The following is an 18,284-nucleotide window of genomic DNA, read 5'->3' as shown; positions in this document are numbered from 1 at the left end:
GTGGTATGACTTTAGCCATTATAAAAGCATAACTAAAGAAAAATACCAAAGAGAAGAGGAGGGGAAAATCAAATTAAAAATGTGAAAATAGGGTTGGAGATTTAGCTCAGTTGAAAAAGTACTTGCCTGGCATGCATAAGGCCATGGGTTCAATTCCCAGCACCACCAAAGAAAAAGAAAAGAAAAAGAAAAAGAAAATAAATGATAGGAAAAATTTTAATGCTTGTTCTTTAAAAATAATTTTTAAAAAATTAAAATAGAAACAGAATTCCTAAATGAATTTCCCATAATAAATTAAGGGGGAAATTTAAACAATTACCATACAACATGACAACATGAAACTCTAAAATGGTGTTAAAATACATTGCATAAATGTTTTGTCGTTTTTATTTATTCTAATTTGTTATATACGATAGCAGAATGCATTACAATTCATATTATACATATAGAGCACAATTTTTCATATCTCTAGTTGCACACAAAAGAGAGTTACAACATTTGTGTCTTCATACATGTACTTAGGGTAGTGATGTCTATCTCATTCCACTGTCTTTCCTACCCCTGTGCCCTTCCCCCCATCTTCTTTGCCTTTTCTAGAGTTCATCTATTCCTCTCATGCTGGCCCCAACAACCTCAATATGAATCAGCATCCTTATATCAGAGAAAACATTCAGCATTTGTTTTTTGGGGATTGACTAACTTCAATTAGTATTATATTCCCCAACTCCGTCCATTTACCTGCAAATGCCATCATTTTATTCCCTTTTAATGCTGAATAGTTTTCCATTGTGTATATATACCACATTTTCTTTATGCATTCATCTACTAAGGGCATCTAGGTTGGTTCCACAGTTTAGCTATTGTGAATTGTGCTGCTATAAACATTGATGTGGCTGTGTCCCTGTAGTATGCTGTTTTTAAGTCCTTTGGGTATAGGCCAAGGAGTGGGATAGCTGGGTCAAATGGTGGTTCCATTCCCAGTTTTCCAAGGAATCTTCATACTGCTTTCCATATTGGCTGTATCAATTTGCAGTCCCACCAGCAATCTATGAGTATGCCTTTTCCCCACACCCTCGCCAACACTTATTGTTGTTTGTATTCTTAATAGCCATCATTCTGACTGGAGTGAGATTAAATGATTTGCATTTCTCTAATTGCTAGAGAAGTTGAACATTTTTCATACATTTGTTGATTGATTGTATATCATTTTCAAGAAGTGTCTATTTGGTTCCTTGGGCCATTTATTGATTGGGTAATTTGGTTTTTTGGTGTTAAGATTTTTGAGTTCTTTGTATTTCCTAGAGATTAGTGCTCTGATGTGCGTGTGGTAAAAACTTGCTCCCAAAATGTAGGTTCTCTATTCACCTGATTGTTTCTTTTGCTGAGGTTTGAATCCATCCCATTTAAGGATTCTTGATTTTAATTCTTGCACTATAAGAGTCTTATTAAGGAAGTCGAGGCCTAATCTGACACGATGAAGATTTGGACCTACTTTTTCTTCTATTAGGCATAGGGTATCTGGTTTAGTTCCTAGGTCCTGGATCCACTTTGAGTTTTGTGCATGGTGAGAGATAGGAGTTCAATTTCATTTTGTTATATATGAATTTCTAGTTTTCCTAGCACCATTTGTTGAAGAGGCTATCCTTTCTCCAATATATGTTTTTGGTGCCTTTGTCCAATATGAGATAACTCTATCTATGTGGGTTTGTCTCTGTGTCCTCTATTCTGTACCATTGGTCTATCAGTCTATTTTGGTGTCAATACCATGCTGTTTTTGTTACTATTGCTCTGTAGTATAGTTTAAGTTCTGGTATAATGATACAACCTGCTCCGCTCTTCTTGCTAAGGATTGTTTTAGTTATTCTGGGTCTCTATTTTTCCAGATGAATTTTATGACTGCTTTGTCTATATCTATGAGGACTGTCATTGGGATTTTTATTGGAATTGCATCAAATCTGTATGGTGCTTTTGGTAGAGACAGAGGAAAAATAAAGCAACTTCTTTCAGGCAGATCAGTAGTACATTATCCCCAGTAGACCTATGGGAATTAGCCCATGAGTTTTTTTGATACACCTGCGATGTGTAATTAAAAAGCAGATCTGGTGGTGCATGCCTGTAATCTCAGCTACTTCAGAGGCTGAGGTGGGAGAATCACAAGTTCAAGGCTAGCCTGGACAAGAACACAAGACCCTCAAAAAAATTTTTTTTAAATCTAATCTCTAAGTTCCTAGGATATACTTGCCTATAAATACTTACAGGAATGTCAATTAGCTTAATAAATTTCTAAGCCATCAGTTTATTCTGAATGTTTTAAAATTATCACTGATATCATTCCAATAATTATATATTAAAGTTGTCACTGCTTTATAAATATACAACAATGTCTGTTTGGTGATCAGAGGGTATATGTGTCATAGAGAAAATGAATAATTATCATTGTTGGATACCCTCTTGGAACAAAAAGAAAATGGTAAGATCTTGCAAAAGAGTGCTAAGGTCAATTCTCCATAAAGATATTTCTGGATTCTTTTTTTTCCTTTGTATTTCAAGGTCTGTGGCTCATCCTGAAAATACTACTTGGAAAGCCCATCATTCTTATGTTTAAATAAACAGGCTCAAGAGGCTGTCAGGAAATCTTGATTGCCAGAATCTATTTACTTTTCTGACATTCCAACACTAAAATTGCTTTGAATTCTTCAGTGTTTCCTCCATGATGCAAATAGATAGAGGTAGTTTTAACATTACTCTTGACACTTAACTCAAAAGTGACCTTTTATGGTTTTAGTAGAGTTGTGCTAAAATGTAAAACAAGAACATATTCTAGAAATGTGCATGCTGAGATGAAGAAGTACTTTTGCTTTCAAAAGAATTTAGATACACACACAAAGCAGACATTTTTTGCCCTCTGAAAAATACAATAAAATTGTTGTGATACAATTGGAATTGAGAGATTTAGGGATAAAAAGCTTGGGAATACCAACAAGGAAGACAGTCACTCTTTTATTGTGCAAGTACAAGAGTGCTTATGATGACACACATATTGCAGGCTTAATAGAAGAAAATGGATTTTCACTTTAACAGCTTACAAATGAATGCTTCAAAACACTTGCTAATATTAGCTCTCACTGCCTTTCTTCATCTTGTTTCCCCAGCCCCTGATATAGTGTCCACCAATGTCCCCACCCTCTACCTGCAGGATCTGTCCTACCTTTGTATCTGAGTTCATTTTGACTTAGGTAAGAAATACCTAAACTACTTCAGTGCACACTGGTGCTCTTACTATTTATAGTCAATCACAACACTGAGGCTGGGGAGCATGGGAGCTGAGATGATAAATGCTGATCAGCTGGATTCTATACTGTTTTCTGAGCCTCACCCCTCTCGTGTGCTAAACAGGGCTACCATAAAGCTTCTGAGGTTTCCTTAGCTGTTATATATCCCAATCAGGATAAATAAGGTCTCATTACCTTTTTTCCCCTTATGAATAACCATGTTAACCCAAGATCTTTTAGTCTCCTTCAATATAAATTATTACCCTAATCCTAATAATTCTGGCTTTAAACCTGGTAGTTATGCCTCCTCCTTAAAGACATTAATTGACTGCTTCCTATATGACTGTTCTCTTAAACTGGAATCACCAAATCAGTTTTTTATTGCTATGACTAGTACACCTATAGGATCCTTGCTACTTTAACTTATGCTATGATTTGGATACAAAATATCTCTCAGAATCTCCTGTGCAGGAATATTCAGAGGTAAATGATTAGATTATAAGAGCCATGACCTGTTTGGTCCATCCTAGTTTGAATGGACTGACTGGTTGGTAACTATAGGAAGATGGGCCATGGCTGGAGGAGGTGGGTCATTAGGTGTGTGCCCCAGAAGGGTATATCTTCTCTATGGTCCCTTCTCCCCCAGATGTGCTATCTCACCTTGACTAGAGCAATGGACAGGTAATCCATAGATGAAGAATTCTGAACCATGAGCAAAATTGAGCATCAAATAAACTTTTTCTCTTCTAGGTGTTCTCACCAGGCATTTTTATCATAGTGATTCAAAGCAGACTAAAACATCTTGAATCCACTGTACAAGAATTTTTACTGTAAGTATAATTAAAGACAATTAAAAACATGAACAACAACATTTTCCTTCAAACCTTCCTCTACTCTTATATTAAAACAGCAAAGCAAACATCTGTACCCTAGAAATAAAATCCCTGTGTCATCCTTGTGTGAGCTACCTAGTCAGAAAGGCTCACCATAAGCAGGGCCAAGATTATGACAGGGAGGGCAAGATAGTCCTTCTGTGCACATTTAAAAGGGTCCCCCCCCCAAAAAAAAACAGATATTACAATAAATATTTTAATGCACAACTGTGAACAATCAAAATCAATGCAGAAAAATCTAAGATGAATAAAATGTTAAAATTTGAAGTAGTCATTACTAATTTTTCCTTTTGCTTCAGGTTCCAGCAAGGCAAAGCAATGTTAGTGATTCATTCTTTTTTTTTTTTTAAGAGAGAGGGAGAGAGAGAAAGAGAGAGAGAGAATTTTAATATTTATTTTTTAGTTATCGGCGGACACAACATCTTTGTTTGTATGTGGTGCTGAGAATCGAACCCGGGCCACACGCATGCCAGGCGAGCACGCTACCGCTTGAGCCACATCCCCAGCCCAGTGATTCATTCTTTACATAAAATTTTGGTATTTTGTTTATTGTGGGTTTTGTGCCTGAAGCTATCACTTTGCTCACCTCACCCTAGTTTTTTCCCTGCTAACAAGTATGAGGAAAAAACATACTATATAGTAATGCTCCTGAACACAAAAAAGTGATTTAAGAAAATTTCTACAGTTGGAACATAAAATTCAGTATAAATTAGTTAGTATAAAATAAAATTTGTGAAAGTATGTTATTATTTGTTAATACTTCCAAATTTTGAAATTGTAAACTATTTTCTTGGGTTTCTATTTTCTGTAATGGAAGTTTAGGTTATTTAGACTTTTACTTTATTAACATTTGGGTCTAGATAATTCTTTGGGGAGCTGACCTATACATCTACCCACTAGATACTAGTATTTCCCGATCTAACAATGAAAAATGCCTCTAGAAATTACCAATGTCTCCTGGTAGGAAAATTTACCCTACCCCACCCCCCAGTGATTAAAGCCATCCCTTTTACTAAAAACTGAAAATTCAGGCATTTTTTAAAATTTATTTTAATTTAGTCATTGATAGACCTTTATTTTATTATTTTTTTATTTATATGTGTTGCTGAGAATAAAACCCAGTGCCACATGCTAGCCAAGTACACTACCACAGAGCCCCAGCCCCAGCCCCAATGCAGGCATTTTTAAATATAATTACTAAAAGTGGTGAGCTCAAAAAAAAACAAGGGGGAGAAATGAATTACAGTAGATGGGGTAGAGAGAGAAGATGGGAGGGGAAGGAATGGGGGATAGTAGAGGATAGGAAAGGCAGCAGAATACAACAGACACTAGTATAACAATATGTAAAACAGTGGATGTGTAACTGATGTGATGCTGCAATCTGTATAAATGGGAGTAAAAATGGGAGTTCATAACCCACTTGAATCAAAGTGTGAAATATGATATGTCAAGAACTATGTAATGTTTTGAACAACCAACAATAAAAATTAAAGGAAAAATAAATAAATAAATAAAAGTGGTGAGCTCACAAGATAATGAGGAACTGTTAGTCAAATTCTGAGTAGGGGCTGGAGATATAGCTCAATTGGTAGAGTGCTCTCTTTGCATATACAAGGCCTTGGGTTCAATCCCCAGCACCACTAAATAAATAGATCAATCGATCGATCGATTGATAAATCAATCTGGGCAAAGTTAAAAAAAATAAAAATAAAAAAATAAAAACAGTGTTTACCTCTCTGATGAGCATAACATTAGACATCTGAGCCAATTTTGCTTTCAGGACATTTTCCAGTAAGAATATATAAACTTTAATTCTGAAACACTGAAGGCAAGGGATTTAGAAATTGAGGCTCACCTAACATGAGGTGTCTAATAAAAAAAAAACCCTCTCCACATTAAGTTAGACCCCAAAATGGAACTAAGATGAAACATATCCTCCCTGTTCCTCACCACACCCCCAGGACATTAGCAAAGATTGCTTAGACACTAAGAGAAACAGGAGAGGAAAGGAAAAGAAAAAAGAAGGGAAAAACTTCTGTCTTGAAAAATCTTCAGCTACAGGCTGGCCTTCCTGGGGATTTGCTCTCATCACTTTGATTGATAAGGGACTTAAAGCTATGATTTTGATAAATGATCCTAGGTTCCTTAGCAAAAGCAAATTCAAATTCTTACAAAAAGAAAGTATCTTCATTCTAAGCCTCCAAGACTCTTCAATAAGTTTTCAAGAGGAATGAGAAAGATAACCCTGCAGACAAGGAAACAAAGCACCATGGGAAAAAACCTGCAAAAAGATAGGACAACTGACAGCAACCTAATAAGACTTCAGATATTAGAATTACCAGATACAGAATATAAAACAATGCTTACTATACTTTTAAATGGCATGCTTGAAAATATCTGCAGGGATAGAAAACTATAAAAATTATAAAAGTAATTTGAAAAAAAGCCTAATTAAATTTCTAAAATTGAAAAATTCAGTTACTGAAATTTAAAATTCAATGCATTGTTTTAGCAGCATATCAAAGCCAGAAAAGTAGAGGATTGGAAGATAGATAAGAAGAACAATTCAGAAAACTATCTAGGAATTAGTATGCACAGAAGGCTGAGAAAATCTTAAATGTGTTTACGCTCAGTTCCAGAATGACCAAAGAAAAAATATAGGCAGAAGCAATCCCGTATTCATTAATGGCAATTTACAAACTTTAAATATCTTGAAAATCAAGATACATCTCAAAATTGGTGGGTTTTTTAGGACTACTATTCTCCAGTCAGCAATAATCATGTGTTGTGCTATTCATGTTGTCCTTACTTCACCTTTGTGCACTGTCAACAATAAATAATTTTTTAATTACTAATTAAATATCATTAAAAATTCTACATTAGCATTGAGAAGCTATAGTTTTAGTCCATTTAGTGTTGGTACAACACAATACCACAGATTTGGTCATTTATAAAGAAGGAAATTTATTTCTTACAGTTCTGGAGACTGGGAAGTCCAAGGTCAAGGAGCCTGCATCTGGTTAGGACTTCTTGCTATGTCACCCCATGGTAAAAGTAGAAGGGGAAGAGAGGCAGGAGAGAAAGCAAGAAAGGGTTAAACTTGATTTTTATAATAAGTCTTAGTTTCTCAATAACTAACCTACTCCAAGGTAACAACATTAATACTTTCATGAGTGCAGAACTGTGATGCCCTACAGATCTTAATGCAGTTGCCTTGGGGATTAAGTTTCCAACATGAACTTTGGGTGCACACTCAAACCACAGTAGTTTTTGGGATATGTATTGTACTTCAGAAAAGTTTTTTAAAAGTGTATATAAAAGGGCACACAGTCTGATATTCATGAGGCAAATGCTCACAATTGAAATTATAGCAATAATTAAGTGGTTATTAGATTCTTGTAAATCAACTAAATATTTACAGGAAAAGAGAAAACTATAAGCATATGATATTGTGCATTATTTCTTATAGAGATAAAAAATATAAAAGATTATGTTCAAGCAATGCCATTGAGAAAACATTTACCATTTCCTTTGGGAAAAGGACAAATATCAAAGCAACCAAAATCGGTGTGATCATTTCATATATCACATAGTACTATTATTGAGCTGGGGTATAGCTCAGTGGTAGCTCAAGGTCGTGAGTTTGATTCCCAGCACTGGAGGGGAAAAAAATAACACAGTACTACTAATAAGACTTTTATGCTATTTTAGTGGTATATAACAGTGCATCTTACAATTCAAATTTGAAGAAAAAAATGGTATTTAAAGAGAAAATTTCCAGAAATGATTAAAGACACCAATCCACATATTCAAGAAGCTCCAAACTCCCAAGCACTATAAATTAAAGAAAATCCCTGCCCAACTATCATTATAAGCCTATTTTAAAACAAAAATAAAATTGTTAAAAGCAAGCAGAGGAGTCTGGGATCGTGGCTTAGTGGCAGAGGTACTGGATTTGATCCTCAGCACCACATAAAAAAATAAATTTAAGTTATTTGCAATTAAAAATTGCCGAAGTCTGGCTAGGCACAAAATCACGATCCACTCAAACAGGAACAAACTTTATTTTTAAATTCCTGCCAATGCCCTGTATGCTCTTGGGAAATATGCCGACCCACACACGTGGCGTTCTCCCTGGCACACACTCCAACAGGAAATCCCTCCTCCGGAATTCCCTCCTACCGCACTTCCCCAACCAATGGGAACTCTCCAGGAGTCCCATAGCAGGCTGAGGTGGACAGCAGGGGTCTAATATCCATATGAATGCAGATCTTAACATAATCATATCATCTCAATGGCTTGCTAGCCTCACCTTTCAACCAAAAATGCCACGCATCATACTACTTGGCTATGGCTCTTAGCAAAAAATCAACAATTAAAATTAAAACTCTACAAGGCTGAAATTATTTTTTTTAAAGCAAACAGGGGGCTGGGGTTGTAGCTCAGTGGTAGACAGCTCACCTGGCTTGTGTGAGGGCACTGGGTTCAATCCTCAGCACCACATAAAAATAAATAAATAAAGTTATTGTGCCCATCTATGACTAAAAGAAAAAAAAATTTTAAAAGCAAACAGCACACACACACAAAAAAAGCAAGTAGAGAGGTTATATTTTTTTTAAAAAAAGACAAATTACGTTCAAAAGATGGAGTAAAAACTTCTGTGTGTGTGTGTGTGTGTGTGTGTGTGTGTGTGTGTGTGTAGTGGGGAGGGAGTGGAATGGGTTGAGGATGGGGTGCTGGGGATTGAACCCAGTGCCTTGTGCATGCAAGGCAAGCACTCTACCAACTGAACTATATCCCCAATACCAAATGTTCAATTATTGCCGAGATGGGTATTCTCCCCTGATTGGCTCATATTCAACATAATCCTTATCAAAATTTAGAAGGTTTTGGCAGAAATTGACAAGATGATACTAAAATCTATACAGCATTGTGAAATACCTATAATGCCAAAACAATTTTGAAAAAAAAATAACAAAGCTGAAAACTTACATTTTCCAATTTCAAAACTTTACATAAAGCAATAGTTACCAAAACAATGTACTAGCAAAAAGATAACAGATCATTGAAATAAAACTGAGAGCCCAGAAATATTCCTTACATTAAGAAATAAATGCTTATATGAAAGGTCAACAAAGGTGCCAAAGAAATTCAATGGGGAAGGGACAGGCATTTACACACACACACACACACACACACACACACACGTGTGTGTGTGTGTGTGTATATATATATATATTTTTGGTTGTAGATAAAAATAAATAAAGATAATATGTGTCTATGTTTTGCTGACAATAAAACCCAGTGCCTCACACATGCAAGTCAAGCACTTTACCACTGAGCTACAGCCCCAGCCCAGGATGGTTTTTTAACAAATTATTCAAGGAAAATTGGATATCAACATGCCAAAAGATGAATTGAGATCTTTATCTCACACAACAGACAAAAATTAGCGTAGAATGAATCACAGACTTAAGTGTATGAAGCAATTAAAATTCTAAAACAAAACAAAGTTGAAAAAAATTTCTTAAATGTGACACTGAAAACATGATTCATTTATGTGTGTGTGTATGTATATGTGGATGGTATTGGATATTTGAACCCAGTACTTCACACATGCTAGGCAAGAGCCTTGCCACTGAGATACATCTTCCACATTAGAATTTTTTTGATAAATTAAAGACTGTACATTCATTTTACTTTCAATTGCTTGAATAGACAGAATTAAAGAAAATGTAATTGTTCTAAAGGAATTTTTCTGCCATTCAGTTGCATGAAGAATTCCTATTAAGACAAAACAGAACAGGACACATTTGAAAGTAGAGTTGACCCCTTGATTCAGTTTTACAAACGAAAAGATTCAAGATTCTGGTTACTATGGATCCTTTTCCCTACCCAAAAAGAGATTCACCCTATTAATTGTTAGAATGTCCCACATTTTTAAGTTTGCATCATCATGGCCTCGTAACAAATTAGGAATTTAAGGAAAACTATATTTTTTCCTTTAGAGAAAACATTTTTAAATGAGCAGTTTCTCAATAATGGCTTTTTAAATACTAAAAAAAGAAAACAACTGTTTTTACAGCCTAGACTCAGGCAACTGCTAAAGCAATCTATAGAACCAGTATCAATAGAAGTTTTATGCCCGTTGGAAAATCATTCTAAAGATTTTTTTAATCTGAAAAATAACATCATCATTGTGGATTCCATTCTGAATTTCAAAGGCAGGAATCACAATGTGTAGTTAAAACATTAGCAACGTTTCGCTTTTTGAAAAGACATTTTTGTTTGCCTGAAATACAGAGTTGATTGTATCTTATTACTGTTCAAGAATCTGATACTCACAAAATGTAAGAGTTACAGCAATGTGCCAAATATCAACCAGGAAAAATGAACCTGATTCATAATTCTCATCGATAAAGTCTAGTCAGTCAAACAAGTGATTTGTAACCATAAATGTTGCCAGAAATTGAATGAAGAATGGGCCACAGTAAAATCCTTAGTTTATTTATTTTTATATTCTTATTTCATTATTTGACTTTTATTGCCATTTTTGATCACTGTTTCTGAGCAGCACAAATTAAATCACATATATTTATTTAAAAGTTTTCAACTATTAAATAGGCTAAAGAATGTATACATTGGATGACCAGCATATGTAATGTCTTCCTACAAAATTAAGTCTTAAGTATTTTTAGCTTGAAAAAAACGAAACGAAAATGTCATTCCTTCTAATCCCAAAACTCTCTCCCTATTTTACTTATTTAGTGAATATGCTGTTCAGCATAGTTCATTCTATTTCAGTATGTTGTATGAAGTTCTTTCTATATCTCCTAAAACAAGACATTTAATAGAAACCAATTGATATCAGAAAACTTAAGCTTCCTTTAATATCTTCATTGTATAGTATTTTCTCAGTTAAAATTATAATATGATAGTGAAAGAACATACAACCTCTAATTAATATAAATTAATTATTTATAAAAATTAAACCATAAACAGACAAAATATAACACCAACTTAAATCTTAGCATATTACTAAAGGGGTAATATGAGTGTTTTTCAAACGTAAAACTACTGAACCATGTCAGAATTTATCATTATAGTAATAATACTAGCCATAATATAACACTTTGACTGGGATTACAGAGCATAAAAATTACAAATTTAGAGTAAATGAAACTTTAAATGTGATAACAAAAGGACCCTCTTTAGTTTTCCTCTGCATAATTTTTAAACAGAAATATTCATTTCCAACTTTAGACTGATTATAACACCAGAGCACATATGGATCTCCTTAAGGAAAATAACAAGAGTTAAAATTTATTGGATTCATTATTGAAATCTAATATTTGTTTTAAAAAATCAGCTTTCTAAATTTTATAAGTAAATTTCCAATAACAAATTTTTGATGGTTCACGATAACAAAATTCTGGATATACACTACATATTTTGAGAAACTAATATGATTATGATGAAACTTTGAGAAAGATCCCCTTTTATACACTGAATGCTCCCTGCAAAGCACAGTAGCACTCCACCTTGGAATTCACTTTACCACCATTATCACATTAATGGCCAGTATCACCTTTTCCTTTCTGGAAAGACTAACCATTTATTCAATAAGTTCTTATCAAGCATCAACTCTACACCATGCATTATGTTAAAAATTTGGAATATAAATATGCATTATATATGTAGCATTCGTACTTGCCCTTAAGAAGTCCACAATCTAGTAAGAAAGATGCACGCAAATAAGAGCAATAAAATACAGGTTCTAGAGTAGAATCATAGACTGGAAAGGCTCAGACTCAAAGGATGATCACTAAGAAAGATTTCAAGGAGTTAAAAAAGCTGAATCTAGAATAAAAAGTTGGTACTTGCCAATGAAGCAAAGAAGAAAGACCATAATGGTCAGAAAGAAAATATGCTGAAGACAAAATACAAAAAAAAAAAAAAAAAAAAAAAAGCTTACCATGATAACATGACTACAAGCTCATTCCATTTAATTGAGATTTTAACATGTAAGGAGTACCTATGATGTCTGGGTGGGTAACAGGAAAAGTTGTTGGAGCTGCCTGAAGCAGTCTTCAATTATCCAATAACAGGAGACCTTGTATATACACTAAAAATAATAATACTTATATTTTAAAAACAAAGAAACCACTGAAGGATTTTAAATATAAAAATCATAGAACCATAAGTTTCCATGATGTCTAAACAATTTATGGATTTGATTTTCCTCAACAATGGTCAAACTATCATTTCACATTTCATGATGTCTCCATTAGACAACTAATACCACCATTTTAGAAGACCTATTTTATATTTATATGTAAATAATGTTCCAGAACCAAGGTCTCGACTTCTAGCAAACATATGAATTAAACGGTAATTCCACTACCTGAAAAGTAGAGCCAACACTCAAGATGCACTACCTGAAAAGTAAAGCTGACACTCAAGATGTACCACATAAAATCTTCAAGGAATACCACCAATATTCTACTTAAAGAATACATGTGACATATGTATATGTGTGTGTGTATATATATATATATACACACACATAACAATAAGTTTAGTACCTAATATACTAAAAGATTGTCAAAAGTTATATCTATGTAAAATCACAAAAGCAAATGTGTTGGCCAGATACATTTTGGTGTACCACAATCAAAACTTTTATACATTATCATTATGAACTAGCCAGACTAGACTTTGAGAATGAAGCAGCCCCATCTATAGTTTTATACATGAAAGCTTTGTGCAGTTTAGTGGGCTGTAGGTATAGCTAAATGGTAGAGAACTTGCTGAGCATGGACAAGGCCCTGAGTTTGATCCCCTGCACCAGGAGGAAAAGGTTCTTGAAGTATTATACAGCACTTGGAATTTAAAGTAGAAGTTCAGAGGTTAGTAGTCCAGAATTCTGGGTTAGCCACTGACCTTATGTAATCAAACTCTTAAGTTTCCTCATATAGAATCCTGGGATTATTATTTCTCCCTAATATGACAACTATGAAGACAGAATGAGATATGGAAAGTACAAACATGAAGCTGAGCAAATTTTATTCAATAATAGCATTTTATTGTCATAACTACAAAAGAATTATTCTATCTATTTATGAACTTAAACTTATACATTAATTTTTTATTTGCCTGCATTGTAATACTAAAGACATTTCCAAAGCCTAGCTCTACTGAACAGGTTTGGAGTAGACGCTGTGAAAATAATAATAACAGTACTGAGAAATATAATCTGAAACTAATGTTTTCAAGGAATAAGATTATGAAAAATGCATCAAGTTATATTTAATAGTTATCTGTAAAGCATAGAAAAGGGGAGTTCTATTTTACTACAGAGATACTGGGAGTCTTTTTGAGGAAAAGAAAGTTGTACAATAACAACCTTTTCTCCAAATTAAAAAAAAAAATCAAATCTCTTCTCCATGCTACTCTTTTTTCACTCCATGGCCTATTCATAACATTTCATATAGATGCTTGGGCTGGCCATATTCATGTAAGCTTATGTTACAATAAAGCAGGAATGGAAAAATAGAAGTCCATATCTAGTAGTTTTTTTTTTTACTTTAGTGAGCATCTGTTTTACCAGTCTTTAACCTTGATATTTATTTATACTCTTAAAGAAAAAAAGTTAAAGGATAATAACAATAAAAAAGAAGAAACAATCATTAGGGAAAATAGCACAGAGGTTCCTAAAGAACTACTGTATACTCAGGAATCCATCTTCTGGGTACATTCACAAAGAATATGAAATCACCACCTTATGAATATATCTTCACTCCCCATTCCCATATGCATTATATAGACAAGATCCAGAAATAAGGGTCCATCAACAGACAAATGTACAAAGAAAATGTGTGATATATAAAGATATAGATACACATACACTCACATATACACACACATAAATATATACACACATGTGTATACATATATATGCATACATATTTACATATGGCTATACATGTGTGTGTGCATAGGCACATGTATGTATGTGTGCATATGTACATATATGTATATATGTGCACATATATGAGTATATATACACACACACACACACACACACACACACACACACACACACATAAAGAGAGACTATCATTCAGCCTTAAAAAGGAGATTCTGCCATTTGTCACAAAATGAATGAATGGATCTGAAACATATTATACTAATAAAATAAGCCAGACATAGGAAAATAATGCATGATCTCACTTATATGTAGAATCTTTTATAGAAAGCTCAAATATACAGAGAATAAAACTATGGTTATAGGGAGGAATGGGAAGATGTAAGTCAAAGGATACAATGTAGCAGGATGAAAAATTCCAGATATCTAATACACAACATGAGACTACAGTTAATAAAAATACATTGTATTTAGGATTTTTAAATAAGGAGATTTTAGCTGCTCTTACAACAAAAAGTAATTATGTGAGATGATAGATATACTAATTTGCCTCCCTGTAGTAACTATTTTGCTACCTGTATGATATTCCTTAATAATATTCCTTAATATCATGGTGTGAATCTTAAATATACACAATAAAATTTATTCTCTGAAAAAAACAAAAGAACACTAGTAAAGCAAGACTATTAAAAAAACCTTATTTTGATGATCTGACAATGAAGATGAATCAAGTGAAAACAGGTAGAATAAAAAGGGCCAAAGCAACATTAATACCTGTATCAAGTTAGTTAAATATACTTATATACATAATTATATACATACATTTACATTCACATATACACATATTTCATGGTAAGGTAAGACTGTGTCAAATCACAAATGTGATTAGTACAGCAAAATGAAATTATGATTATTAAATATGCATTAAATTATATTGGCCTAAACTGAAGATTGTTATGTAAATATACTACTGATTCTTGTAATAATAGTAAACATATGTGGTCATTCACTATACCTCTGGCATAGCAGTCTGAGACAAGCATAAACAATGACTGCCAGTTGAAAGACCAAATAATCTACTTGAAAATGGAAGAGGGTTGGGGTTGTGGCCCAGCAGTAGAGCACTCGCCTAGCACATGTGAGGCCCTGGGTTCAATCCTTAGCACCATATAATTATAAATAAAATAAAGGTATTGTGTCCAACTGAAACAAAAAAATAAAATATTTTTTAAAAAAGAAAATAGAAGAGAACTTTTACATTGATATTGCACTTATCCAGGAATGTCAGAAATAAATAATACATTTTAAAATAAATATACCATATATGTATTTTAATGTATGTATTAAACATTCATTCAAATAAGAGTTATGGATTATTAGTTAGCTAGCATGTCATATGGAAATAAGAACAGAAGTGAGAAGAACTAATCAAACTGCTCTTCGCTTGGTGTGGTGACACATGCCTATAGTCCCAGCTACCTGGGAGGCTGAAGCAGGAAGATAGTTGGAGCGTAGGAGTTTGAAGCCAGCCTGGACAACACAGCCAGATCCAGGCTCAGGGGGGGAAAAAAAAAAACTGCTTTTAAGTACATTCAGAAACAACAATGATTACTTCCATTCTTTTTCTGTGTCTGGGTTATTTCTGTGCTATCCTTTAGATTCAAGTAATGAAGCATTATAGTACAACATTCCGATAATATCTCATAAAACAAAGTTTAACTTAAATTATTGTCTTATAACACTACAAACACAAAATAACATTAATCTGGATCTTTCATATATGAAGATGATACTGACTCACCATAAATAGGGATGAGCTTCAAGTTGTTTCTCCTTAGTGAAGACAGACTGGCTCATCTAGCCAATTTTGCCAAAGCTCCCTGGTGAACAATAGCTTATATCTGCAAAATGAGTATTCACAATGGTCACAGAAAATTACAAAATAAAATAATCAATATAAAAATAAAACTGTCTTCCTTGAACAACCACTATATTCTGATAGAGCAAAAAACTGACAAATGTATAAGTACTTTTAAATACTTATATGAAATTATATATGTATTTACTCTGACACGTTTATTTTATTCTATATATCACTGCTATACAAATAATAAGAGCCTAACCTCTACCCCTAACTAAAAATATTCTCAGCAGTCTTAACAAAAATATTGCTTCTGACATGTAAAATCAGAAGTGCATAATGATAATGCTCAAAACATGAAAGCATGCCAACTTTACATCCCTCATCACCAGTAGCAATATCTGAGGAAATTACAGAATATTTTTGTTAATGCTAGCAATATTCTCAATAGCATTAAATGCAGCATGACTAGAGCCAAAATTACTTTGACGCTTCCCAGAATTCTGAAAAATACTCCCACTTTTTATGAAGAAAAAAATACTTTGGTTACTAACTACAGTGTTCATTCTTATTAATACATAAGTTTTATAATACAATATTTCTACTGCTTCTTGATGTGGAATTTTATCAATTTCTAGTTGAATTTCTTCCTTAAGAGTGAGGAGCTTATTACATATTACTGGAGCACATTTTAAATAAGTAAAATTAATGTTATGTGCCTTTTTATTATTTAAGAGAATAAGAAATTAGACTAAAAACTTAAAAATCAATAAGAAGCCATTAACAACTAGATACAACTAAACAACATCACAATGCTAAATGCCCAAAATGAGAAAAGCATTCTTTAAGGATTCTATAAACCAATATAAAAATAATAAGGCATAATACAAAAAGTATTGATATTATTCAAACATTTTTTCTTTCAGTTCTCTGTGGCTATTTACAAAACAAACAACTAAATTCTCACCCATCTCCCCTATTAGAGCAGAAAAGATGAAGTGGGAAAGTAACAGCCTCATATCAGGGCAAGGCTGCACCCACAGAGCTGAAGCTCTGGGGCTCCTCTTGCAGGTAGAGATCAGGAAATTTCAACACAACTACTGAAAATATGCTACAGGGACTGAGGTTGTGGCTCCGTGGTAGAGTGCTTGCCTAGCACATGTGAGGCACTGGGTTCAATCCTCAGTACCCATAAAACCAAATAAACAAAATAAAGGCATTGTGACCATCTACAACCTATAAAAAAATATTTTTAAAAAAGAAAACATATGCTAGAACCTGCAATGCAGGTTCACTGCCACCTGTAACAATAAACTCTGTTAACTTTAAAGCACTGTACACACTGTACACAATGCCCTTTTAAGGGGCCATTCAAGTATATTTTCTTTAACAATTCTCCATTATATTCCTTACCACTATCCTGCACAAACTCACTAAAACTGGGAATCCTCCACTAGGCCACAAACTCCGAAAGTTCCTCTTCATTTTGGTTTCCAATTTCTACAATACCTAGCACAGCATTTAAATAATAGTTTGGTGTCCAGCGTAATGGTACCTGCCTGTAAAATTAAAACAAGAATGGGGGCTGAAGATGAAGCTCAATGGGAGAACACTCCCAGGTTCAATCCCAAGTACCACATGTAATAATAACAACAAAAACACCAAGAGTTTAGTAAGAGAGGAAAAGGTGAAAACTGACCACAATGAAACCCTGTTATCAATTCTATGACAAGTTTTATAGAAAGTGCTACGACTAAGAAGAAGGAAAACTAGGCTTAGAATAAAAACTTCAAAGAGGAAATGTCATTTGCAATGAATACTAAAGAATGAATAGCTGCTAGAAAGAGGGACACATAGATAAAGGACATTCTTAGTGGAGAGGTGAAAATTATGGAGGTGCAAAAAGGTATACAATATTCTGAGATTGTCGAGCAGCTTTGGGAACACTAAAGATGAGAAGAAAAAGGCATGAGGAAGATCACATAAATGATAAAAAAGCTGGACTTCTACCCCAAGGAGTTAAGCCAAGAGAGTGATATAATTATTTAAAAGACCTTGGCAGCAATACAAAAGGAGGTAGGTAGGGGACAAGGCAAAGGACTCAATCATATAAGACAAAGCTGGCTTGACTAGATGGTATAGGGAAATATGGTGATTCGACTCATCACTAGACTCTCAGGTGTGTTATCCATTGAGTCTTGAACTCAGATATAGACTCAGAGAACAATACAGAATTTAACTTATCTTAGAAAACTATATGACATAATCTGAATGAAAAAGATGGCAGGAACTTGACTGGGATTTTATCAAATGCCAAAATGTTAATAATA

The 18,284-nt window shown here is 33.7% G+C and overlaps 1 protein-coding gene across 1 annotated transcript in view; it reads right to left on the bottom strand.

The window, feature by feature from the left end:
* LOC308655892 (uncharacterized protein) overlaps positions 1-18,284 on the bottom strand; it is a gene marked incomplete at its 5' end in the record, with an annotated part of 146,058 nt that overhangs the window by 102,072 nt on the left and 25,702 nt on the right. Inside the window, 2 exons of the mRNA XM_081306298.1 lie at positions 7,141-7,198; positions 15,895-15,994. The remainder of the gene's footprint in view (positions 1-7,140; positions 7,199-15,894; positions 15,995-18,284) is intronic.

The sequence above is a fragment of the Spermophilus citellus genome (genome assembly GCF_964194105.1).
Source record: "Spermophilus citellus genome assembly, chromosome: 1".
NCBI lineage: Eukaryota > Metazoa > Chordata > Mammalia > Rodentia > Sciuridae > Spermophilus > Spermophilus citellus.
This window is presented reverse-complemented; position numbering and strand designations above follow the sequence as displayed.